General features: G+C 39.6%; 1 protein-coding gene and 1 long non-coding RNA gene across 2 annotated transcripts in view; one reads left to right on the forward strand and one right to left on the reverse strand.

The window, feature by feature from the left end:
* The window catches only part of LOC309701485 (NACHT, LRR and PYD domains-containing protein 12-like), a 1,029,495-nt gene that overhangs the window by 967,554 nt on the left and 35,730 nt on the right, over window positions 1–26,211 (forward strand). The gene's annotated exons all lie outside the window — the stretch shown is intronic.
* Window positions 15,130–22,619, reverse strand: LOC309701588. The gene is made up of 3 exons (XR_014275147.1): window positions 18,209–22,619; window positions 17,459–17,510; window positions 15,130–16,444 (listed from the first exon to the last, which is right to left on the reverse strand). It is a non-coding gene; the product is annotated as an uncharacterized lncRNA (long non-coding RNA).

Raw genomic sequence — 26,211 nt, forward strand, 5'->3', positions numbered from 1 at the left:
TGTTTCATAGAGCTTTATTATCCACTCCCACAGTTCCTGTGCTTCTTGCTGAGCGTGTCTTGTTGTCGTGTTGATGGTTCACTGAGATGAGAGTCTGGTAGGAATCACTCGATGGCTGCTGAAGGTTTGTATAGGGCTGATCTGGCTCATCGTCATCCTTTAGAAAAGTGAAATATTTTAGGTATTAATCAAGTTCAACCCGGTCTACCCACACACTCTATTGATCTTTAAATCTCTCCATCTGTTGCCTGGATTATTTAATGTTTCTGCTCATTTCTGTAAGAGCTTCTTCACAAAATAAAGGACACTGAAGTTGGCACTAATAGTATTATAACACTAATCTGTAATTATCTATATAAGTAGTTAACATCCTAAAACATAAATGTACATGTTTTATGTTTACTGGCAAACTTTTAACTAGCTGCTGTAGATCGTAGCAATAAATTGCTCACCAAACCGTTGGGATTTTCAGGTACAGACACTCCAGATGTTCCTGACCTTAAGCAGCCACGTTGATAAGAAAGGATGTCAGCATTAGTGTAACACTATTCACATTCAAACAGAGAAAAATCAAGTAAGAACATCTACATTTATATTATCTTCTCTCTTAATAATGATAATTATTTTTGGAAGGATAAAAAGTGTTCATTCTAGACATGATGTTTAACATACAGCGAATTCTCATTTATTGAAATGCGATGTTTCCTTTTACTTTCTCTACATCTATATCATCTTTGAATTACTGCAGCAAAAATAGTCTCACCCATTACTTTTCCTCCAGTAGATAAATCCCACGATAACTCCAGTTATAAAGATGATCACAACACCGGGCAGATAAACGGAAAAAGATTTGTCTGCTGAAGTGTGGGCCTCGTTTGTGTCTAAATCATTGAAAAGATGCATTTGTCAGTAAAATCATTTACTTTCATTTCCTGGAAATCAAAACACAAATCAAACACAGTTTACGTCTACTGAAACTCTGAGTGAAGTAATGAAACCCCAGTTTTATAACCACAGAGCTTTAAATATTGTCACTGTACTCTTTTCTTTTGTCTTCTTCTTCTTCTTTTGCATCTTTTCTGAATATTACTATGAACTGAAATTGGTCCAACTGCTTATATACATTCACTGGCCACTTTATGAGGTATACTTGTTCAGGGTGTAACACAAATATTTCAGTATTCATTTCATTTGTCAATCACATGTCAGCTTCATCTTCCTGGTTAAATAAAGGTTAATAAAATAATAAAATGTCAGCAAATCAATGCTCAAACAGAGCAACATGGCACATGTTACTGGTCCCAGTGCTTCACAAACTGCTGATCTGCTGGGATTTTCACACACAATCATCTCTGTTCACAGACAATGGTCTGAAAAATAGAAAATATCCAGTGAGCTGTGATTCTCTGGGTAAAAATGCTGTTTACACATCAAACCTTGAGGCAGAGCGGACCACACTGGATATCACTGCTGTCCTCTAACAACAGCAAGCTGAGGCTACAGTTTGCAAGTCTGGACAACAGAAGACTAAAACAACGATGCCTTGCCCGATGAGTTGATTTCTAACAGTTCAGACTGCTGGTGGTGTAATGCTCTGTGAAGGATTTTCTTTGCAAACTTTGGACCCTGTAGTAACCACTGAGCATCATTTAAACACCACAGCCTGCCTGAAGGTTGTTGCTGACCACATTCATGTCTTTATGCCCAAAAAATACCCATCGTCTGATGGCTGCTTCCAGCAGGATACCACACCATGTCACGGCGCTCAAATCATGTACGGCCTGCGCAGTCACCAGATCTCAATCCAGCAGAGCACCTTTGGGATGTGGTGGAACGGAAAGTTTGCTTCAAGTAAGAGCAGCTGACGAATCTGCAGCAACTGTGTGATGATGTAATTTCAATATGTCTTGAGAATCTTTGAGGAATGTTTTTAGCGCCTTGTTGTGCCACAAAAAATGAAGACATGTTTGATGGCTGAAGGTGGTCCAACTCGGTTCAAAGATGTACCTGATAAATGAGTCAGTGAGAGTATTTAAACTGCTGTAAGTGAAAATAAGAAGAAAAGAAATGAACAAATTACAAGAATAAAAAACACATAAGCAGGTCAATACAATGCTAACACAGTGCTGAATAACTGTGTCAGATAAAGAAACCAAAATGCATTTACCTTCCACAGTGACACTGATATGGACAATATATGTCCCTTCAGTGTTTGTACACTCACAGGTGAAGTTCCCACTATCAGCTGGTGTTAAACTGGTCAGCTCCAGAAAGGCAGTCTGATTTTCTTTTGTTATTGAGAACCTGGGGTCACATTCCTGAGTAACGTTCTCTCCGTGTCGATACAGCAGATGACACTCTCCTCCTGTGTCCCTCTGTCTTTTGATCTTACAGATAATCAAAACAATAGTAGTCTGACTTTCCTTGTTGCAAATCCGAGTGACATCGTGTTCTCTCCTGACTGTCTTCACAACAGTCTCTGTAAACAGGGACAGTAAAATACGGTAAATACAAGATTCAGCCTGTGTCAGAGAGGACTTTAGTTTCTATATTTTGTGAATGTTAAACCATCTTTTTAATCCCATAATAATGTGTTTAGTTTAAACTAAAAGCAAGGAGGTTATAAATTTAAAAATATTAATAATGCATAATGAAAATAGTTTCCTTGTATTACCTTCAGCATCATGGGACACAGCTAGTGGTAACAGCAAAATCAAGCAAAGTTTTGATACGTCCATGCTTGTTAACATGTCTGTAAGCCACCGACAGTGAAGAGGAAGATGTGCGGAAAGAAACAAGCTGAAGCTCTCCTGGCTAAGCAGACGTCAGACTGTTGCCCTTCACGGGGCAAGTGTGAAATGATGTAAAAAGGAAGTGTACTGACAGGACTTTCATATTAAAAGGCTGTAAAGTTGAAACACTGTGCGAGCTCCCACACAAAAAGAAAACAGGCTAATTTTTCTTTATCACAGAGGAATTATTACCCTGCTAACTGTCATGTTCGCTGAAGCTGAAGGATGGATAATATTGTAAAAGTAACAACAAAACTACCATTTATCATAACATTATAAGCATTTTAAACTAAAATAGCGTGTTACGTCATCAAACCGCTTCATCCAATCACTCAGATACTTACAAAGTTTTGACTGCATTACCTTTAAAATTTGTACGAAGATGAGCATAAAATGAATAAAACTGACATGCTTGCATTTGTTGTGTAGTGCAACAGGTGTATGTGGCTGAGGGATTCCCATGATGCAATGCGTATTTCTTCTTCAGTCACCTTTCCTACTCACTGTGTGTTAATGCAGCTCTCTGCATTGAATCATATCTGTTATTAACCTCTGTCTCTCTTCCACAGCGTGTCTTTATCCTGTCTTCCTTCTCTCATCCCAACCGGTCGCAGCAGATGGCCCCGCCCCTCCCTGAGCCTGGTTCTGCTGGAGGTTTCTTCCTGTTAAAAGGGAGTTTTCCCTTCCCACTGTCTCCAGACTGCTCACTCATAGGGAGTCATATGATTGTTGTGCTTTTTCTCTGTATGTATTATTGTAGGGTCTGCCTTACAATATAAAGCACCTTGAGGTGACTTTATATTGTTGTGATTTGTCGCTGTGCAAATAAAATTGAATTGAAAATTGAATTGTGAAGGCCACCCCAGAAGCCACACAATTGGGAAGTCAGTAACGTCAGACACCAGCATCTTTATTTTAATTTTAATGCACATTTCCACAAACATAAATAACGACACATGTCCCATAAACTATTTCTGGTTAATGTTTTACTGGTGCTGGAGGTCTGTTGGACTGCTGAGGGTAACTGGAGAGAAAATGATGTGTTGTTTTCACTGGACGTTAAGGCGTCTGGGAAGGGATCTCAGACCATTTACATCCTGGGCCATCTGACCTCAGGAAATCACATGATAAGGTGGGGCCAGGTTTCACAATGAGCTCACCCGAAACCCTGGCTGATTAGGACCCACATCCGCTTTCACACCTTGGCTCGTGTGATTAGGTAGAGGATCATCAGGGGGTCCTTTGTCCCTCTTTGGGGGGAAACTCCCACTGGTTTTAAGTCTGGGACTCCCCACCATTGACCCTTAGAACTGAAGAAGCTTCTCGGATGAGAGGTGAAACGTCTTCAAGCAACTCAAGAAGTCCAGACGCTTTTCCTTCCAAGCTCCTTAGACTACGATGACCTGGATGACTGAGAACCTTCACAGACTTAAGTATTAAATTAATAGTTGGTTTTCATTCTTTGTTTTTAGATATTTTTTTTCTATTCGTATCCCCTCGTGTATTTAACTGGCCAGTTCAGTCCAATTTACTTTGGGAAATATTTAATCTGAGGTAGGGATGCACCAATACCGGTATCTGGTATCGGCCTCGATACCACATTTTCTAAAGTACTCGTTAAAAGTTCCCCGATACCGAGGACCGATACCACGGTCTGAGACCTGTCTATGTTTGAGCAGCATGTAAGGGGTTAATCACAGGCGCCGAGTGCCCGCCCCACAGGCCCCGGCTGCATCTCAGAGCTGGGAGAAGGCGAGGCGAGACAAGTCAGCCGTGTGGAACTATTTCAAAGTGAACGAAGACACGAAAACAAAGGCGGACTGCAAATTGTGCTCATTGAAATTGTCCAGAGGAGGCTCTAAAGGTAGCGCATTTAACACAAGTAATTTAATCAAGCACCTAAAATCCCAACACGACAACGAGTACAAAGAGTTTGCCCACGCTTATTTACCCACACTTATTAGCACAGAGGAGCATAGCTGATGCTAAAGCAGTGGGACGGAAAATAGTTGGGCATTTTAAACATTCCGCCTTAGCCTACTCCCGCCTCGAGGACATTCAGGGACAGCTCAACCAGCCAATAAAGAGACTGCAGCAGGACATACAGACACGCTGGAAGAGCACGTATTACATGACATCAGTCCTATTTTTCCACATATTAATACATTTATGAATTTTGTGCAGGTATAAAGATCGCTTCTTCTCCAACAACACTGCTCCAGAGGCCAAGCTGCACCTGAAGCAGGAGCTTCTAGAGGTGAGGCAGAGGGGAGTCGGGCAGAAGCTGCAGAACCTCCTGCTAAACTGTTCCTCAAGGCCCATGCTGCCGCTGGCAGCAGGTGCTGCCATTGAGCTCGACACATACCTCGGAGAGGCCCCAAGCCCTCGTGAAGACAGTCCTCTGAAGTACTGGGGTGTCAACAAAATCAGGTTCCCCACTTTGGCTAAAATAGCCTGTAAATAGCTCTCAGCCCCATGTAGCAGTGTGGACAGTGAAAGGCTTTTTAGCTCAGTGTCACACATTATAGATGAAAACAGAAACAGTCTGACTGCTGATGATGCAGAAAAGCTACTTTTCTTAAAAAACCCTGCCACTCACTGTTTCTCTCCATTTAGTGAGTCATCTTAGACTTGATGTTAATACCTACCTCAGTTGCACTGACTGCCACAGTTCTATGTCAGTGGATGTTGTTAGTTTATTCACATATTGTGCACTAAATGGCAAAGATGTTTATTAATGCCCCTTGTGTTGTCCAAAGCGGCAGAGTTTACAATAAACTGAAAAATACTTGAGTTGCACTGTCACTGTTTACATTTTTTTATAATTATTTATTCTGTAATATGTTGCATACAACATGCTTTTCATTTTAAATAAATGTTCTTAATTCCAAACCAGTCCCTTGTTTGTTTGTTGTTAAATTATAGGACTAAAGCTGTTACCTGTAAATTTAAATCATGTTTTTATTAAGTACTCGGTATCGGCGAGTACTGAAATGCAAGTACTCGTACTCGTACTCGTTTCCAAAAAAGTGGTATCGGTGCATCCCTAATCTGAGGTAAACATTTTGCTTTTCATTTGACCCCTGACCTGTCTGCTGTAATGCAGGAGGCAGGTTTATGACCTATACTGCAGCCAGACGCCACAGGAAGCCTTCCTCCATGTTTTCTTTACAGTAATTGATTCAGCCAGTTTAAGTCTCCTTTGTTTTTGTGCATTAGATCACTGTGTGGGTTGTGTTGAGTGCTTATGTATTTGTAAGTAGCCATTATGACTTGACTAGTGGTGTTTATCTCTTTTAAGGGTCTAGTATCATCAGTTAATTAGTTTTTACACTTTGCAGGCACTTTGCTGTAAATACAACAACACTGCTGAAAACTCTAATTTAAATAATTACTACTGATGCACCTATCAAATAAACTAACATTTGCACAGGTGTTGAAATGCTGGACTCTTCCTCTCCTAAATCTGTGGCAGAGAAAAAATGCTGCAGGAGTGTTTTTTTTTTTTTTACATGATATGTAAGAAAAATAAGAAAAAGAAAGAAACCCTGTGATTTTAATGTGAATGCATTACTGACATCTTATCCAAACACACATTGTGCACACCACTTTATCCCCTATTACAACTGCAGCTTTTATTAGTGCATGTTCACGGGACTTCTGATTCTATAGGGTCTTGACAAAAGTCTCTGCAATCAATTGATTACAATCAAGTGATTCAATTGAAACATGGAAATCAGCATTTCACCATTTTATACTATACATACATGTTTTGCTTTCAAGACTGGACAGGAGTGGCATGTGGGCGGCATTGTAGAGTGTGTTGACAGGAGGAAAACTTACACGCTCAGTAAATCACCCCCGTCACTACCTAAACCTCAAAGTCTGTAAACAGGAAGTGCATCTGCATGAAAGCTTCTGTTTTATATGCAGACAGATGACCTTTTGATGTAAAACCTTTCTCTGTATCTAGAGAAACACTTTAACTATATATTCAACTATATAGTTTAACATTTGGTCCGTAACTATCATTTAAAAACAATAAAAAGGTTTAAAAGAATATACATAGGCGGCTATAAAGACTGCAGGTCAAACATCGTGCAGATACAGAAGGACCTCCTGGGGTCCAAAATGTCGCACTATTACAGAGCAATGCTTACAATAGTCTTGCATGGTTAGCCAGTTAGACAGATGCAAATGTTAAAGTGCTAAAACAGACATGTAAATAAAATACAACATCATGTTAGCAGCTTATTGGTATTAATGTCTCTTAAAGCTCTCCATGACCTAGCTGCATCTTAACTCTCTGAGCTGCCACAGTCTTATAAACCCACCCGCTGTCTCAGGTCAGCTGATCAGCTGTTCCTGAATGTTCCCAGGACTGAGCGTAAACTTAGAGGACATCGTGCTTTTGCTGCAGCATCTCTGAAACTGTGACACGATCTGCCTTTAGAGATTAGACAGGCTTCTTCTCTGCCTGTTCTTAAATCACTCCTGAAAACTCATCTCTTCACCCTGACCTTTGACACCTTGTAAGATGTTGGTTTTTAGTTTGAGTTTTTTAGTTTATTTTTGCTGTTTTATCTTGTTTTGAAATATAGGGCTGTTTACATTTTTTATGTATTATGTGTTTTATTTTTTTACTGTTATGTTTTATTCTATTGTTCTTAACTCATTTACTGTACAGCACTTTGGTTTTGTCCTGGGTATTTTAAAGTGCTTTCTCAATAAAGATGGATTGGATTGGACTGGAAGATAAACACTTTAGTTTGCAGTACTGTGGTGAGTTCACAGTAAAGCACTGTGTTGGACTGGCGCACAGTGATTGTGGCGTTCATGGTCAGTGTTAGGTTACCTCAAGTACAGTGGATTCATGCATGCATTTAAGCTGATGATGCTTCGATTAAGTCATCAAATTTCACCTTTATATCAGCTCTATAAGCCAATTCTCAGGATACTGTTAGTGTAGGAAATGGAAAGACAACCAAGATATCTGTGAAACGTCTGCTTACATCTTGAATTCAGCTCCGGCGTATGTGGTAAGTTGTTAATGAGTGACTTTAATTGATTCTTTCTTCAGATGTGGCTATACACTCTACTGAGAATAAGCATACTGTCATGATATGAGTGGATCTTCAAAACAGACATCAAAATAGGTCATGGAGAAAATAAGTATAAAAAGTAAAGATCTTATTAGGAATAATACTGTTTGGATAATTATAACCATCATAATCAACCGAATCATCTCAACATGTATTTGCTCAAAAATGTATTTATTACCACAAACATGTATTTAATTATCAACACAAGCAAAATCAACAGTTTCTAGAACTCCAACAGGGGCAGGACTTGGAGGTACTGGGATTTCAGGAGGCAGCAGAATGGTACACTGGTCAGTGTCATTATTATTGACCTGTGATGGTGGATGGCCTTGGAGGGAGCTGAGAGGTAACTCAGACCTCTTGTCTTCAGGACACGTAAAGCAAACATACTCATTCTCAGCAGCTGGAGACTTAGAGACATCCCAACTCATCAGCCTCATGCGTTTGGGCATCAAATGTTCCTCTTCATCCTCCACAGAAAAAGCAGTAGAATATCTGCGCTTTCTGCAGAGACCTACCTCTGCAGTGGGTGGAGGTCTCGGAGGCAGAGGAACATCAGTAGGACACATGAAAAACATCACGTCATCATCCAGGGATGAACGATCGTTTTTCAAATCTGGATGCATGATCTTGTCTGTGTCCTTCGACTGAAAGCTGGCATCAGCAGGTGGTGGACTTAGGAGCTCACATGCAGGTGCGCTGATAGGTCGGAACATGAAAGCGGGAACTTCATTGTCCAGAGCACAACGGTCTGCACTGGATGAGCGTGGGAGCTTCTCCTTTGCCTGTGGAGGAGGCAGACTTTGACTTTGTGTTGCAGAGGAACATTCAAGTCATCTGACGTTTTGCTCTGTTACATATTATTATTGTTGTTGTTGGATTTTTCTTTAAAATTCACGCGATTTAATGTTTAGAAACAGACACAGTGAAGGGTAACTTACCACAGCTCGAGCCATTTTAGGCGTCTGTCAAGGCAAAGACGCAGGATTTGGTTTCTCTGTGTAAGATTACAGGACAGTTGTCAGTTTCATTTTCAAGTCAGTTGGATAAATTCATATCAAACTTCTATGAAGATAAAAACAGTAACAGCTGGCAATCAAGGGAAAACAACCTTACGAAAAAGGTCTTAATCATTATTGTTTAAAAGTAAATCTTTCAGTCCTTACTTCAGTGATTGTTTGAAGTCTCTGTGCTTGTTGTCAGTCGCAGATTTGTGTAAAATATTTGCAGTTTGTGAATAAAGTTTGCAGGAGCTCCAAAGTTTGTCTGTTCAATACCAAAGTAATGAGGAGACTGAGTGCAGGTTTGGAATCCTCAGTGACAGAAGAATGCAGCAATGTTTGAATTTGAATTTGTTATTGTTTTATTAACAACAACTACCAGGATCATACCATAGCAACACAGTGATGCCCAATCAAATGTCAGGTACAAGGGATAGCCCACATACACATCCAACAGCACAGTAAAGCAATGGGCACCAATGCCACCAGTCAGGCCTTAAAAATACCTGAGTTATATAACAGCACACTGACAGTGTCTCATCCAAAAATATAAAATGTATAAATACAGTTAATATCATTTTCATTTAAATTTTATTTAATTCTCTTCATATAGTGCCAAACAGATGTCTCAAGTCGTCACTGTTACAACATAGATAAACATGAACATGAAATCCATTATTTAATTCTCTTCCATTCACTCCAGTTCAATTCAATAGCTATATAGATGGATAGACAGATACTGTATTATATACTATATTGATTCCAAATGGAGAATTAATGTGTTATATCACCAGGATAATGAATTCAAGTAGTACAATCTCCAATAAACAGACAACACAGTTCAAGTTCAAAGTGCAATATGTGCAGGATCCAGGCTTTATATTGTAAGATGCAAAATGTTTATATATACATAATATTGTTGAAAAAATAAAGAATTTAAAAATCAAAATAAGTTTATTGTCACTGTGGCTGATGTGATTGCAATATGAACCCGGAAGCAGACAAGGGAGAGATGGAACTGAATCTTAACAAAAAAACAAACCATTTATTAGGTTGAAAAACACGAACACAAAACAAGGCCCAGCAAACAGGGGCGGAAACTAAAACTAAAACCTATCCTGGGAATAACTCGGTATGACTATGACAACTATGACAAGAAAAACATGAACATGAATCCGAGGAGGTGCATGCGAGAAACTCTGATGAAAAAACATGAACATGAACATGGACCTAAACAGAATCAGGAGATAACCTGAAACCCGGAATAACGTGAACGGAGGAAAACGCACCAACACTGCCCAGAGGAAGACAGCGGACTTAAATACACAGAAGAGAAAGGAGGGAAGTGGAAACACAGCTGACACAAATGAACCTGACACCACAGGGGAAGCAACATGAAACACACTGAACATGGAAACACAACCCTTTCATAATAAAAGACGAAACAAGGAGAGACGTGGACGTGTGATGGGCTGAGTTGCCAAATGGCTGGTAGGCTTTTAGCTAGGCTTTAGCTTCAGCCAAGTGGAAGCTAAATTGGCTAGTCATTCATATGTAAATTAGGTTGTTACCTGAGAATTCTGGAGGGGAGTGGGGGTGTGTGAATGATTGCTGATTTCTAACTGCCAACTGCCTCTTTGTTTGTCTGGGGGGGAGCTGCTAAAAGCAGTGAACTTCCTTTTGTGTTCGTCTTGATGCATTCTCAATCATCCAGGAAAATAAATCTCCAAAAGTCACCAACTTGGAGTGGTTAGTTTCCTGAGCCACAAGGAAACTTGTGTTTCAGTTTGCCATCTTAGGGAGAAGGAGGATCATCACAGTTTTGGTGGTTGTATGAACTTAGAATGCATAAACTAATAATTTGTTTTAATTAAAAAACTTTCTCTCTGTCATTTCCTGAGTGTTTCAAAATAAAAGTCCTCTCTTTCATGTTTTGAATGTGAGGCTGTTCCTGTGATGCCTTCAAATCTGTTTCAGTCTGCAGTTTTTTACATTTCAGACCCAAAGTGACTCAAACATTTACTTAAAAGAGGTTTTTGTTCGTCTGGGTTTTCCTGCTCAGCAGCGCTAAACAGGCAAAAGCAGAAACACACAAACAGAAAGAAACAGGAAAATATGTGTTTCTGTGAACAATGCAGCAGCAAAATGAAAGACCAGGATTTATTTTTAATGACTGACCAGTGTTGGGTAAGTTACTTTAAATTAGTAACTTAGTTACATTACTAGTTACTTCTATCAAAAGTAACTCAGTTACTTCAAGTTACTCGTTACTTTCAAAGTAACTAGTTACTAGGGAAAGTAACTTTGGTTTTACTCAGAATTCTCTTGTTAATGTGTTGCTTCCATAACTTTGCCAGTCTTCTAGCTTGCTTACCTGCCACAAGTGCACTGTGCCACCTACCAATAGAAAGGAAAAGATAAGGTGCATATTTCCACGAGAGAAATCCCACGCCTGGACCGCCGTTGACCGCCACCATGATTCTAGCCTACGTCACAGCCTCATGTGCGCCTTTTACATCCAACACAAGAACTGCAGTCGTGGTGCTGTCGACTGTACTCAGAACTCGGAAATTCTGCCTTCTGAATAGGAAGATGTAGGTAACACCAGACTGCAGATGAGCTGCATACAGGGCTGGACTGGGACAAAAAAATCAGCCTGGGCATTGTGACTAGAGACCGGCCCACCATTATAGCAAAAATCCTAAAGCCTTTGAATGAAAACAAACGCTGTTGTGACAGTGATGCTCACTGTCTTGATGGTGTATATGCATCAATCTATCAATCGTTTGTTGTAAGATTCAGATAATGATTTTTTAAAAGCGAGACATTTTAAATGAGAATAAGAAAGAAAAGTATTTCTTTGTGCCCCCCTCTCCCTGTTAATGCCCTACCTGGCCCCCCTGGCAAAACTTTGCTAGAGCTGCCCCTGCACAGTTACCAGCTGTCAGCTACCTAAAAAAGGATCCTGGTGTTATTTGTCTCTCAGAAACAGTTCATAACTTCCCTTCAACTCATTCATGTCACCTAAAAGGTAAACCTGTTTCTCCATCACAGCTCTGATGATTCAGTAAGGACATCTCCTGGTTTCATCTTCATGTTTCCCTCTCACCAGATAACCAAACCGACATCATGACCAGCAGCTTTTTTGCAGCTGTGGCTCCAGCAAACATCAGCTGATACTAGAAATTAATATGAAATAAATTCTAACAACAGCTGATCAAGCTTAAACGTGCTGCTGTTGTTTAACGTGAACTCCGCTGGTTTCCTCTTTCTGATGCAAAGTGGGAGATAAACAAACAAGAGAGCCGATCAGCTGATCATTGATCAGTTTTCATGATTGAAGTAGAAACGGGAGAGGGAGGGGGAGAGAATGAGAGAAGAAGAGGCAGCTGTGCAGCAAAGACACAGAATAAATCCAGCTTTGTGCCTTTTTCATTGTAGCTGAATTACGGGACTAACTGTTCCTTTTCACCTCAATAAGAAACGTGTAATATTTTCTCTGAATACCAGATGAGACGGTTGGCAATTCTAATAACTTATGAACAAAATAAAGTTCAACATCATTAACTTCATAGCACCACCCAGCTGTATAGAAACTCTGTCATGCTAGCTAGTATGCAGTACGGAAAAAGTCAGAATAACAAAAATAAACTCCACCTAAACTTGGTTTATATCTGACCCAGAGAGACTGCAGGTCATAACTTCTTACCTGAAGTTCAGTTCACACTTGGACCGGCGGCCGCCTCGGGTCTCTTTTCCTTCTGCGTCCCCCTTTCCCTCCTCCACCTGCTGGCTTCCACCACTTGCTAATGTTACTGAATCTGTGGAAGCTCCGCGATAGCCACCACACGAAGTAACGAGTAACGAGCCTATCTAAATCCCAGTAACGACTAACGCGTTCCTGATTTTAGTATAATAACTAGTTACCGTGCTCGTTACCACAATAATAACGTAGTTACTGTAACACGTTACTTAATAACGCGTTAGTCCCAACACTGTGATTGACAAAAACATTAAATGATCATGTTTATTTTCACATAAATGTTCCATCGGTCCTTCTTTTAGAATAAGTTTAGAAATGAAAAATACTAATAACACACCAGGAAAAAGCCAACAGCACGAGTCCTGAAAGGCTTAAAGAGAAAATAAACGCACAAAGAATGAAACAAAAAGGCACAAAACCTCAAAACAAGAGTGAATTAAATCTGACCGACACACAAAGATGCTAAAAGCCCCAAACATGACCCTGCAGAGGTGAAGGTCACAGTCAGAATCAGCGCCAGAGAACCGCACAAGGACGGCCTCATTGGTCACGGCTGAGTTCATTATGTGATGGTAACAAGCTGATTATTACAGAACAGGAAACACACGTCTGCTCATCAAACACCAGCTGCTGCTGCTTTTATCAGTCTGACAACAAAACCTCACAAGAAAGAAGTTTTTGTGAGTTTGCAGCGTTCCTCTAAACTGAAAACTAAAACAGACTGAAAATGGGAACACGCACCCACACTCGAGAGTCAGGCAGCTTAAATGTGTTTGTCTTCATCTGTAGTTACGTTTCATTGGCTGGAAATGTGCTAACTGGAATCATTCATGAGTCCAGATGAACAAAAACAAGTGTTTACTGCTCCACGCTGCACGAATCTGAATCAAAATCACTCAGACGCGCCCACGTAGGCATTCCACTAAAACCATGTGACCACCTTCACCTTTAAACCTGTCGTGAATATAATTTTAGACTCTTCACTTTATTTTGAAAGAACAGATTTGCAGGAAGTGCGGCTGCTGCAGAAACTCTTCACTTTTCACTGGCTTTAATCTTGAAGGTTTCTCCAGATGTGGAACTTTCATGCTAAACATTCAACATCTGACGACCGTCTCCGTGTAAAACACTGACAAACTCAAACTTTATACGGTAACTGACAGATTTATTCCTCCATTTTCAGGCATTTCACAATGAACTTGGATTAGTTTGATGATTTTATTCACGTTGGTGAATAAAACCAGCCAAGAGGCTAATTCCTGCAGAGGAGGAGGCAGAGTGGAGGAATCTGCAGGTTCTGTCTCTAACACACAACCAGAGCTTCAATCATAACGTGCACATAATAAAACCATGATAATAATAATGGATTGGATTTATATAGCGCTTTTCAAGGCACCCAAAGCGCTTTACAATGCCACTATTCAGTCACTCTCACATTCACACACTGGTGGAGGCAAGCTACAGTTGTAGCCACAGCTGCCCTGGGGCAGACTGACAGAAGCGAGGCTGCCATATCGCGCCATCGGCCCCTCTGGCCAACACCAGTAGGCGGTAGGGTAAAGCGTCTTGCCCAAGGACACAACGACCAGGACAGAGAGCCCAGGGATCGAACCGGCGACCTTCCAGTTACAGATACGCTTCCCAACCCCCTGAGCCACGGTCGCCCCCCCCGATCGACTCTTTTAGCCTGTTTCCTCTGGATCGAACAGGATCTAACAAACCCCAGCTTCTGCTGGGACACTGGTCATCATGGGAGGAAAAAGATGGCTGCCGTGTTGCCGTTTCCTGTCTTACACCAGCGTTATACTTCCTGTATCTGTGGGTCTGAGTTTTTAATCAGAGGATGAACTTAAAGCTTTCAGTCTGCTCTACAACCCACCACCTATCCACACGTCTGCTAAGTGGACTGGAAATCAGTAAAACTTCTACCAGACTTTAGTAAATATTGCATTAAGATGAGCAGACAGATTTTAATCTCAGCATCGTGCACACAGATTTTTCAGGACACTGGAAGAGTTCCTGCCGTGGATTTAGATGTTAGTGTTGTGTGGATGATCCCATTCTGTGATCTTTGTGTTACTAACACTGATGCTTTTACACTTTAGGACCCTCGAGACCTCTGCTGCTCAGCCGTCCTGATCGCTGCCTCCACTTTAACCAGAGGCTGTAACCTCTGATCATTTCACCTGCACCGGCAGTAAAACTCTTCTCCAGAACCAAACGTGCCATAAACCCATCACAGCTTCATCATCAGCTCAGTCTCAGCAACATGCAGACGACCGAGCAGCAGAAACTCTGCAGGGAACGTCTGAAGTCTGTTCTTCAGTTTTCCCAGCTCACTGTTTATTGAACATGAGACAGAAAAATAACTTCACCTTTAATGTGAAACTTTTATCGCCTGTGACATGTTTGCAGGAAGTTTTCATGCTGTGATTTAGTGTCACAGCCATAAATATCACACAAGGTAAAAACTACAAGTCCCAGCATCCTCTGTGTTTAGGGAGGAGCAGTGAAAGTGTTGATCTTCCATTCAGAGTAGTGATGGGATTTCCGGCTCTTTTTAGAGAACCGGCTCTTTCGGCTCCGAACCGGCTCTTCAGGTTGTTTTGTTGCTTTAATTAATTTATTATTAACAATAATATAAAATTATGCACAAAAAGGAATTACTGACGTAAAAAAAAAGTGGTTATGGCAGATATATGCGGTGGCCCCTTGAGACAAAACACGTACAAACTCCAAAACACATTTCTAGCATGAACTGAACTTCCAAAGCTGAGCTACTAGATCACTTAAATTACACAATTGAAAGCATGTGTGTATTGTTTGTGTATTTATACACAGGCACTCATATATATTCAAATAATTTAAAAAAAATTTTCATTTACCTGTTACTACCACACACCAAATCCGGTCGTCGGTACTTGCTGGCTTGTGTAGCCACAAGGTAACAAAAGCTCAACACTGCACCCAGCATCCTGGAGCACTTCTGTTGTCTTTTGTACGTGTTTTGAGTTTTTATGTGCTTCTGAGTTTTTATGTGCTTCGGAGTTTGTACGTGTTTCGGAGTTTGTACGTGCTTCAGAGTTTGTACGTGATTTGAAGTTTGTATGTGCTTTGTCTCTAGGGGCCACCGTAAATATACTTTTATTTATTCACTCCGCATAAAATGTAATAAATAAATCATATAATACAAAAATCAACTATTCACATTTCAACTTTTAACTGTTTAAATTTTCAGCTTTTTCCTTTTACAAATTTAAAGTGAAACAACACAACACACTGCAAACCACAACACAATTAAATATAAATTAAAATATGAAAACAAAAAGAACATGCATATTCTCTGTCATATGGACCTGCATGAATAAACTTTCTGAATCCTTTATCATCTCCAACTGAAAATAGTTGTGGATGATTACTATACCTTTCTAATGTGACGTTGTTGTCCCTGGCTCTTTCTCTCTCTCTGCCTCTGTTCCTGTGAAGCAGAAAAAAAGTGCAAGAGAGAGAGAGAGAGAGAGAGAGGCTGAGAGAAAGAAAAAAAAAACATGTGACGGCTCGTGATAAGGAGGCGGCTGCGTTGTTCACGTCTACGATCCGGCTCTAAGAGCCATTTCGTTCGCGAACGACCCATCACTAGTTCAGAGCAGCAGGAGGAGGAAGGTGTAGCTGAGGCAGGCGAGTGTTAACATGAATATGTTTCTTCTTATGACATAAAATAATTCCACACTGTTCGTGTCTGTGGGTGAAACGTGAGGCCGGTCGGCTCCTCTGAGCGCTGGTTTCCTGTAAGTAGAGAGGAAGTGAGTTTAGCTGAGAGAGCAGGAAGAGAGTGAGAGCTGTGCTGAGGCAGGTGAGTGTTAACACCGCTCTGACATTACTGTGTCTCTGTGGCGGGAACAACAGGCTCCGTCAGTGGAGGCAAAAATAATCAGACTTTGGTTTTTCAAAGGAAACTACTTTATGTTGGGAGAAGCCGCGCGCTCATTGGATAACGGCTTGTCAATCTCAAGTTATTAGCCAATGAGCGCGCAGGTTCACAGTAAGACCCGCCCTTATCACGACGTCTTTTAAAAACTAAAATGGCGACAGAAACTTTTTTTTTTTTTAATTAAACTTTATTTACAAACAACAGTATAACATACAAGGCACCATAATTAATCCGATTATGTTACATCCTCGGTTGAGCATCAGAGGCGGAGCCAGATATTTGAAACACCCGGGGCTTAGCCCAAAGAGTAGTATGCATGTGGGATTTTTTTTTTTTGGGGGGGGGGGGGTAGAAATGACTGAAAGATTAATAGGCTCTGTTCAAAAAAGAATGACTTCATATAGGGAAAAATCTATATCACATGTGCAGGACACCTTAAACTAGTTTTTTAATTAAGCAGCAAGGCAGAACAAGGTCAGGGCTGTATCAAGACACGAGGACTAAACCCCAATTCAACCAGACCCAGAACTGATCCAGAATTAAAACAGGACTACAACAGTTCAAAATCAGGACTACTGAGGACTTAACCAAGACAGAACCAGAATCAGAACTAGATGATAGTAGCACTAAAAACCATCATAGACCTGCACTACACTTGTTTTTTAATTCTACCAAAGTCCACTATTTAGATTCAGAAAAGTTTATATAATTATTTAGCCTTGTTGTACAAACAAGCCTGCAGAACTTAATAAATATAGAATTTGAAAAATAACAAACCTAAAAAGAAACACTAGGTACGAGATACATGAGGACCTATGATACGCTGATACTTTTGGTAAACGACCATGTGACTAACATGCGTGTCTCACCTGCTCTTGTTCATCTGTTCTGTCCTCGTTCTCCTCTCTCTCCCTCTTTGTGCTGACAATCATCAAATATACAGTTGAAACCAGATATTTACTCTTCAGATAAAAACACTTTTTTAATTGTAACATCAAATCAGACTAAATGTTTATTTTTTTAGATTGATAAATATAAAAACATATTTGTTAACTTTAAGAGTAAAGAGAGAAACTATCTGTATTTCTTAATAGCAAATGGCACCAAATTGTATTCAGATTGAGCCACACTTATGAAGCTCCACAGTTCTTTTCCTGGTGTTTTGGTTGACATCTCTTGATGTTCCCATGTCACAGAAACAGGCTCTGTGTTTTGCCTTATATGCATCCACAGCTGTGCCACCAACTTACTCACATGGACTCTACTAACCTATCAGAAGCTTCTTCAGCTCAGAATGGAATCGTCTGGAGTTTTCTTATTAATTAACAATAAACTTAGTGTATATGTACTCCTTAATATGATGAAAGTGATAATAAATAGACAGCTCTGTCTCTCTTTATTCTGACATTTAACTAATTCAAAAGATATTTCAATATTTATCTAAAACAAAAGTTTAATCTAAATTGATGTTGTACAGTAAAAATGTTTTATGTTTTCTCCCTAAAGTGTAAATATCTGGTTACAAATGTGAATATCCTGCTGTGTACTGAAATCCCTCTTGTTTTGCATAGAAATATACTGAACAACATACAAAGCATAATATATAAAATAACATCTACCTGAGTTTTTTCTTTGAAAGAACCCTCTAATGTCCATTCTTATGTTTCAGTACATAACTGAAACCGATTTAGTCGGGGAGGGTAAGAACTGAAAATATGAAATAAACACACGTAAGCTAAGACTCTAAAAAAATAGCATTTGTTCGGCTTTTCATTTCGCCATTTGTTGATTCACTCGAAGAGCAAGTAACGTAATATTGGTCAAGTGATCAGTTTGATATCAATCTTTCGTGATGCACCGTCATATTTACATTATTTGTACAGTACGAATGATTTTCTTTGGTACCTGGTCAAACTTCAGCTCTCCTTAGTATGGCTGGCTCCGTTTCTCCAACAGCGCACTCACTGCTGGCAGCAGCTGCCCCGCCCCCTCGCTCAGTCGCTTAGTGCCTGAGCTCGGATCATACCAATATCAGGGGGGATTCACGCACAGTCGTAAATTCCCACAGTGTGCACTATGTGCTTCGAATATTGTGTGTACTTTTTGTTTGATACAGTTTTCAGCCAGGCATCTAACTATGAAAAATTACACTCCAAAAGACCCCGGGCTTCTGACAAAACAACCCGGGCTTAAGCCCAGTAAGCCACCCCCACGCTCCGCCCCCGTTGAGCATTATAGCAAAACAAACAAACAAACAAAACGAACAAAAAAAAAAAACAACAACAACAATAAGCACAAAGCTAAAAGAGTTAGCACAAAAAGAAAGAACAGTCATCGAAGGATTTGAACCAAAGGCAAAAAATAACGTGCAAAAAAAGGGCAGTCGTGATTATAAAATAGGGAGTTTTTTTTTTTTAACATAGGTTAAACTCTTTAAATAAAACAACAAGTTTATGGGCTTTCTTGTTATTCACAAGTTTCAGCGATTTAGCCCAGAGTCTAAAGTCATTCAGCCATCTGTTTATACATGGTTTAGCTTTAAAGTATCTGCATTTGTGAAGAAAAAATTTTCCCATCGTAAAGAAAACTCCCTTAAAATATGGACAATAACAAACCTGCTAAATTCCTTCCAGAATCTCTGTGTAAAAGAACAGTACCAAAAAAGATGTGTCACAGTTTCTGGATGATCCCCACAGAAAGTACAATTAGTATTAATGTCCCTTTTAAATTTTACCATGTAGTGACTGGCTGGATAACATTTATGTAGAATTTTAAATGAGACTTCTTTCACCTTATTTACAATCAAATATTTATGGGGGACCATCCAGACTGTCTTCCACTTGATATCTGGAACATATCGGTTCCAATAAGATATTACATATGGGAGAGAGACGATATCTTCTTGGAATAAACTACGTATTCTCTTATTGCTGTTACCAAGTTCCTGTGAAAAGCAGATTTTTCCTATTGGTGACTCAGCTGGATCAGGGAGAGCATAGGTGTCAAACTCTGGCCCACGAAGCCATACCAAATTACTATTAGAGCTGGCCTACTGGTATTATACAGCTAATATATATATTGTTTAGTATTAAGCTTTGCTTGTTCCATATTCAGTTTTTCAGAAAAACTTGTTTGAGTCCATAAGAAGAGATTCATTCTTAAATCTGGAGGAAGATTTTTTTTTCAGTAAATATTAATGTTAGCCCGCGACCTTGTTCCAGTTTTGAATTTTGGCCCACTGTGTATTTGAGTTTGACACCCCTGAGGGAGAGTGACTGAGGTAGATATTGAGCTGTCAGTGTTTTTATATAATATTAAAGTCCCTGAGGGTATGGCACCAAGCACCATTGAGAATTCCTGAACACTGATTGGAAAATTATATAGTGCAATAAAGTCGTTGTAAGTAAGTAGTTGTCCCTCTTTATTAACCAGCTGAGCCACCAATAGGATCCCATTTTGGACCCAAGTTTCCAGGAAAAGTGATTTATTTTTCTATAAAATATCTCTGTTGTTCCAGATGAGGTATTTGTGAGGTGAGAAGTTGTGTTTATAAATGAGGGTCCACGCTAAGAGGACCTGCTTATGGAAGGATGAAAGCTTTACAGGGAGTTTCTCAACATTGTAATTACAATTTAAAACAAAATTAAAGCCACCAAAACGAGAGAAAATATAATGTGGTATAAAGTTCCAGATAGAGGTAGGGTTTTTAAGAAAATGTTTGGCCCAATTAATTTTGAAAGTGTTATTTAAAGTAGAAAAGTCTAAAACGTTAAGCCCACCTGATTCGTACTTATTCATCACAACAGTTTTTCTAATATAATGCGTACGGTTTTTCCATATAAAATTAAAGAGCATACGGTCAACATCTTTACTAATTTTCTTATCCAGATGTAAGGAGACAGCAGCATATGTTAATCGGGATATCCCTTCTGCTTTAGTAATTAACACTGTACCTTTCAAAGACAAGTCCCTTTGCAGCCACTGGTTGAACTTTTTTAGGGTTTTCTGTATAATTGGAGTGAAGTTTGAAGAGAATCTTGATTTTTGGTCTTTGGATATTAACAGTCCCAAGTATGTGACTTCTTGTTTAACAGAGATATTACAGATAGTATTTGCAGGGCAGTCTTTAAATGCTAGTAACTCACACTTTTTTAGATTTAGGCATAAACCAGAGGCCTCAGAGAAATCACTAATCACAGTAAGAGCTGGAGGGATTTGGTTTGCATTCTTCAAGAAGAGTGTGGTGTCATCGGCTAACTGGCTGATGACGAGCTCCTTATCAGCTATGGTGATTCCTTGTACAACACTGTTTGAAATATTAGTTGCAACAATTTGTGTACAAAGTAAAAATAAATATGGTGAAATAGGACATCCTTGGCGAATACCACGTTTCAGGTCAAATCTCGGGGTGGAGCCGTTAATCATTTTAATAGAACTATTGCCATTTGTGTATAAGGTTTTGACAGCTTTACAGAAAAACTTGCCAAAGCCAAATTTTTCCAAAGAGTGGAAAATAAATTGATGTTCAATTGTATCAAAAGCCTTATAAAAATCCAGGAAGAGAATGAAGCTATTGTCAGATACCAAATCAGAGTAATCAAGTAAATCCAAAACCAGTCTAATGTTATTAGAAATGTGTCTGTTTCTCATAAAGCCTGATTGTGTCTCATCAATAATTGTTTCCAAGACCTCTTTAATTCTGTTAGCAAGTATTAAAGCCATAACCTTATAGTCATTATTGAGCAGGGAGATGGGTCTCCAATTATCAATAAAGAGTAAGTCTTTGTTTGGTTTTGGAATAAGTGTTATGAGACCTTGAGTTAGAGAAGGAGGGAGGATGTTATTCTCTATACTTTCTGTAAAAACCTGCAGTAAAAATGGAGCCAGGAGATTAGAAAATGATTTATAAAACTCTGCAGTCAAACCATCTGTGCCGGGAGATTTATTGGCCTTAAGTGCAGAAATGGAATTACAAACTTCCTCCACAGTCAGAGGGCTGTCACAATAACTTCTATCTTCCACAACAATAGATTTTAGGTTTTTAATATTATTGAAAAATCCTGTTGAGACAGCCTCATTATATTTTGAGTTGTATAGTTTAGTATAGAATTCGGCACAGAAATGTGAAATTTCTCCAGGATTGTCAGAGACAATGCCATTAATATTTAGTTGATGAATAGAGTTTGTTTTTGATCTGTATTTTTCAAGTCTGAAAAAGTAAGCAGAATTTTGTTCGCCCTCCTCCAGCCACCTCTTCCTGGATCTTATGAAAGCACCCTCAGCCTTGAGTCGTTATAAACCGTCCAATTTATTTTGAAGTTCTAGTAAACTTAATTTATCTTCCTCTGAGATTTCTTCTGGGGACTTCTGGTAATAAGAGGCAATTCTGCTTATTACTTCTTGTTCTTCAGCTTTCCTTAATTTAGCAATTTGACTCCCATATCTTCTCAAGAATTTGCATGCTTCAAATTTAAAAAGTTCCCAATTGGTACAAAAGGACTTCTCTCTGTTAGCTTTGTTCCAATAATAAACAATTAATTTATTAATCTGCATGTTAACCATTTTATCTTTTAGTAAAGAATTATTTAACTTCCAATAAGAGAATTTATGAGGTATATTATCCAGTGTAAACATTCGGACGTTAATGTAAATTGCTCTATGATCAGTGAGGGGCGTGGCAAGTATATTAATGGTAATATTATCTTTATCAATACAGTCAGAAACAAGCCAAAAGTCAATACGTGATTGCCTGGATCCTGTCTTATTGCTCCAAGTAAAGAGTCTATCATCTGGAAATTTTTCTCTCCAAATATCCACAAGATTAAATTTTCCCATGAAATTTTTTAAGTTTGCACTGTATGAAGACTGCTGCCCTGGAGGCCACCTATCAACCGTATTGTCTAAAGCAATGTTAAAGTCTCCACCAATTAAGAGGACTGAATTTGGGTATTTGGAGAGCCAGAAATTAATTCTTTCTTCTAAGGAGTCAAGTAATTTATCATTTTCAGTTTTATTATTGTAACCATATATATTTACTGCACTGAAAGTACTGTTATTGTGTCTGATTAGTGAGCAGAGGTAGTGTCCTAAGGTGTCACAGTCAGAGTGTAACACATCTACAGAAAAATAATTTTTAAGCGTGCCAACTCCAGCAGAACGCTCAGAGCCATGGGACAACCAGACTTCATTACCCCATTGTGATTTCCAAAAATTTGTATCAGCAGGTGTGGAATGACTCTCTTGGAAAAAGCAAAAATCTGTTTTAAATTGTTTGGCAAATAAAAACAAAGCTTTGCGTTTACATGTTTGTCTTAAACCCCTGGTATTAAGAGAAACAAATGAAAAAGACAAAGTTATTAGAAAAAAGAAAGAGAAAAAGTAAGTTCTAAACTTCTACAACTAAGAATAGATCTATAGGATAAGGGGACCGGGTGCTGCACAATTTAGGTAGTAGAACAGTAAAAACCCTGAGTGACTAAGCTTATAAAAATACAGTATTTAACTATCTGCTATGGTTTAAATATAGCATTTTATAGATAAACACACTCTTCAACACAAAATAAAACTTTAACCTGAGGGTGAAAATATCAAGTTCACCATGTAAACAAGCTTACAGAAATGTCATTTCGGAGACTGAATAAGCGTCTCTATGAAGGAGGGAAAACTTCTGATCCACTGATGAATCCTCGGCCTCCCACGAAATAAGCCGGCTTACCCTCCTTACGGGCTTTGTCTATCATCGGCCACAGTTTGTCACGACGTTCTCTGTCCTCCCTGGACAGATCTTCAGCGAACCTCAAATGATTGTCCTGCAGGTAGGAGGATGTTTTGGCTGCTTTCCATACAGCATCTCTGTAGATTCGGGAGGTGAACTGCACGATGATGCCTCTAGGTCTGGTGCTACCTTGTCGCTTGGCTCCGAGTCGGTGTACGGTGTCGATGACGTCAGGCAGCCTATGATTTTGTTCTGGCAGAACAGACTGGCATATCACAGTCACCTTTCCCCTTACGTCTTCTTTCTCAGCCTCCCTGACTCCATGTAGTCTGAGATTCCACCTCCTGGAATATCTTTCCAACTCAGAGATTCTCTGTTGGCAGTTGTCCACTCGACCTTCCTCTTTAGTTACTTTTTTTTCCAAGTCGCAAACTTTCCCCTTCATATCTTTCATTTCCACGCACACAAAATCAATCGTCTTTTTGAGACCCTCAATCTGGAGCGTATTCTCTTTCACCATGTTCGAGTTCTCTCTCACCATGCTCTCAATGTTATCAGACCTGGTGTTTATTAGTGCCGACAGACGAGAAATTATCTCATTTACATCAACTGGGTCAGAGTTGCTGCGTTCGTACATCACCTTCTTCGGAGCTGGCGATTTGAGAGGTGTAACAGGGAGAGGTGGGAACTCATCCACTTCTTCTTCGGCTAACGTGAGTGCCACCGTAGTAGCTGCGTAGTTATGGAAGCTATCCATTAGCACGTTGCTGGGCGTAGCACTCTCCTCGTTAGCATTCTCAGGCGCTATCTTAGACTTGGAAATTTCCAGTCCCCTTTTCGCTCCTTTCTGATTAAGCATTCTGCTGCTTCTTGCCCTATGATTGCTGTATCTTCTCTTATTTAGTGAATTGTTAGTGTTAGCAGCATAAAGTTGAGGTTTTACCGTTGTTCACGAACTTTCTGTGCAGAACTCGGTAGAGAACGTCTACTCACTCCGCCATTTGGCACACCCCCGATCGGGTAGTGACAGTATCCAAATTCATCGGCTGCATCCTCCCGAGGACCCGGCCTTCGCGGCGTACGTGGGCTAGGTCCTCAGAAGGTTGGATATGCTGGAAGTAAACAGCTGGGGAAATTGGACAGTCTAGCCTTCTGATTAGCGTCACCGCTGTCTCGGTGGAGTTTAATAAACTCGGCCGTCAGCTCCTTGCTATCTGCAATATAACAGGACACTGGAGTAAATTCTCGACTGTCTCATACTTCTGTTTAATCAGTTTTCTGTTTGATGTTTATTCAGCTGTGTAAAAACCAAGGAGGAACCCACCCGGGGGATTAATAAAGTTTTATTTTATCTAATCTAATCTAATAACTTTAATCTCAGCCAAACCGATTTACTCACGAACAAACAAAACACTGAAAAAAGCCAAACAATAACATTTTTAGGTTGTCTAAGTGACTTATGCAGGCACGTGCAGAGGGGGGGCTGGAGGGGCTTGAGCACCCGCCCCTTTCCTGATGGGTGCCCAAAGTGCCCTTTTGTTGAGGCAACTTTTAAAAAACATTTTTTTTTATTTTTTTTTTTTATGTGTGTGTGCGTGCGGAGTCCTGTCTGTGCCCCTCAACAATAATATTTAACTATTAATCACCAGTAAGTAGCTGTACAGCGCACACTGTAGTGTGTAGCACACAGGAGTATTAGCTTATTACGTACACGTTGGTAAGTTGTCTTGTGGCAATTTGACGAACTGAAACAAACGAGCGTGCTGTGTGTGCAACAGCGTGACAAACATTACCTGTCCTTTTATTAACTGCACATGTAGTGCTGGTCATAGCTGCTAGCTCACTGGGTAAGGCTGTCATGGGTCTGTAGCTCTGTCACCGTTTTAGTGAACATATTTAGTTTTAAAGTAAGTTACAGAGCATTTCCTGCCTTTCTGGGGGGATTATATTTCACTAAAAAACGATCTAATATGCATGTCCACATAATAATTATTATAATTATAATATATTAAAAAACACACGCTGTATTTTAAAGAACATACTTTACGAAGCAGATTATATTAGATTTATATTTTAAATAAGACAAAATTTGGATTTTACAGCAGTAAAATTATTGTATCTCTACAGTTTAAACATGTAATAAGCTTTGCCCTGCACAGAGTGGATAGTGAAAGAAAAGGAATCATCATAAATACATTATTTCATATTTATTACTTCCCCCTCCTCTTTGCTTTTTTATTGTAGCTCTAGTAATAAATAATAATGTAAGGATTCTGAATCAGCACCGTGATGCCCATAGTATATACAGTATTCTGAAGAAGGTCTAAAATGCATGAAATGTGCATGAAGTGTGATTTTTATCCTGGTGGGAGCAAAACAGCAAAAGTCAGAGTGAGTTCATGACGATGTTTATGTGAAGCGTAGTTTGGATCTTCTTTTGCTGCTGGTTCAGTCAATATTGTTTGGAGAGAGATAAAACTAACAGCTTTAGAATCAGCGTAAAAAGGACGTAAACACAAAGCTCGGAGCCGCCGAAACATCAGAATCAGCGAGCTGTCGGCTTTCAGCCCCGACCGTGTCCGTGCCATCGGGTGAGAAAGGCGACATCTCACTGATTCTGATGCGTCGGCGGCTCCGTGCTTTGTGTTTACGTCTTTGTGCAGAATCCGTGTTCCTGCTCTCATTTACTGTTTCAGCTGTTTGGTGGTTGTTAAAGTTTTGTGAGGTTTAACCTGAGATTCTGGCGTTTCGGGCAAAATAAAATTATATTAAAAAATCGATTCAGGATTTTAATGCATCGATATCACGTTATCCAAGCCAGAATCGATTTTAATTGATAAATCGATTATCAAAACCCACCACTAGTCGCAAATTATAGACCCATCTCACATCTGTCTTTTTTATCTA

Source organism: Aulonocara stuartgranti (assembly GCF_965226115.1).
Source record: "Aulonocara stuartgranti genome assembly, chromosome: 23".
In the NCBI taxonomy this organism is placed as follows: domain Eukaryota; kingdom Metazoa; phylum Chordata; class Actinopteri; order Cichliformes; family Cichlidae; genus Aulonocara; species Aulonocara stuartgranti.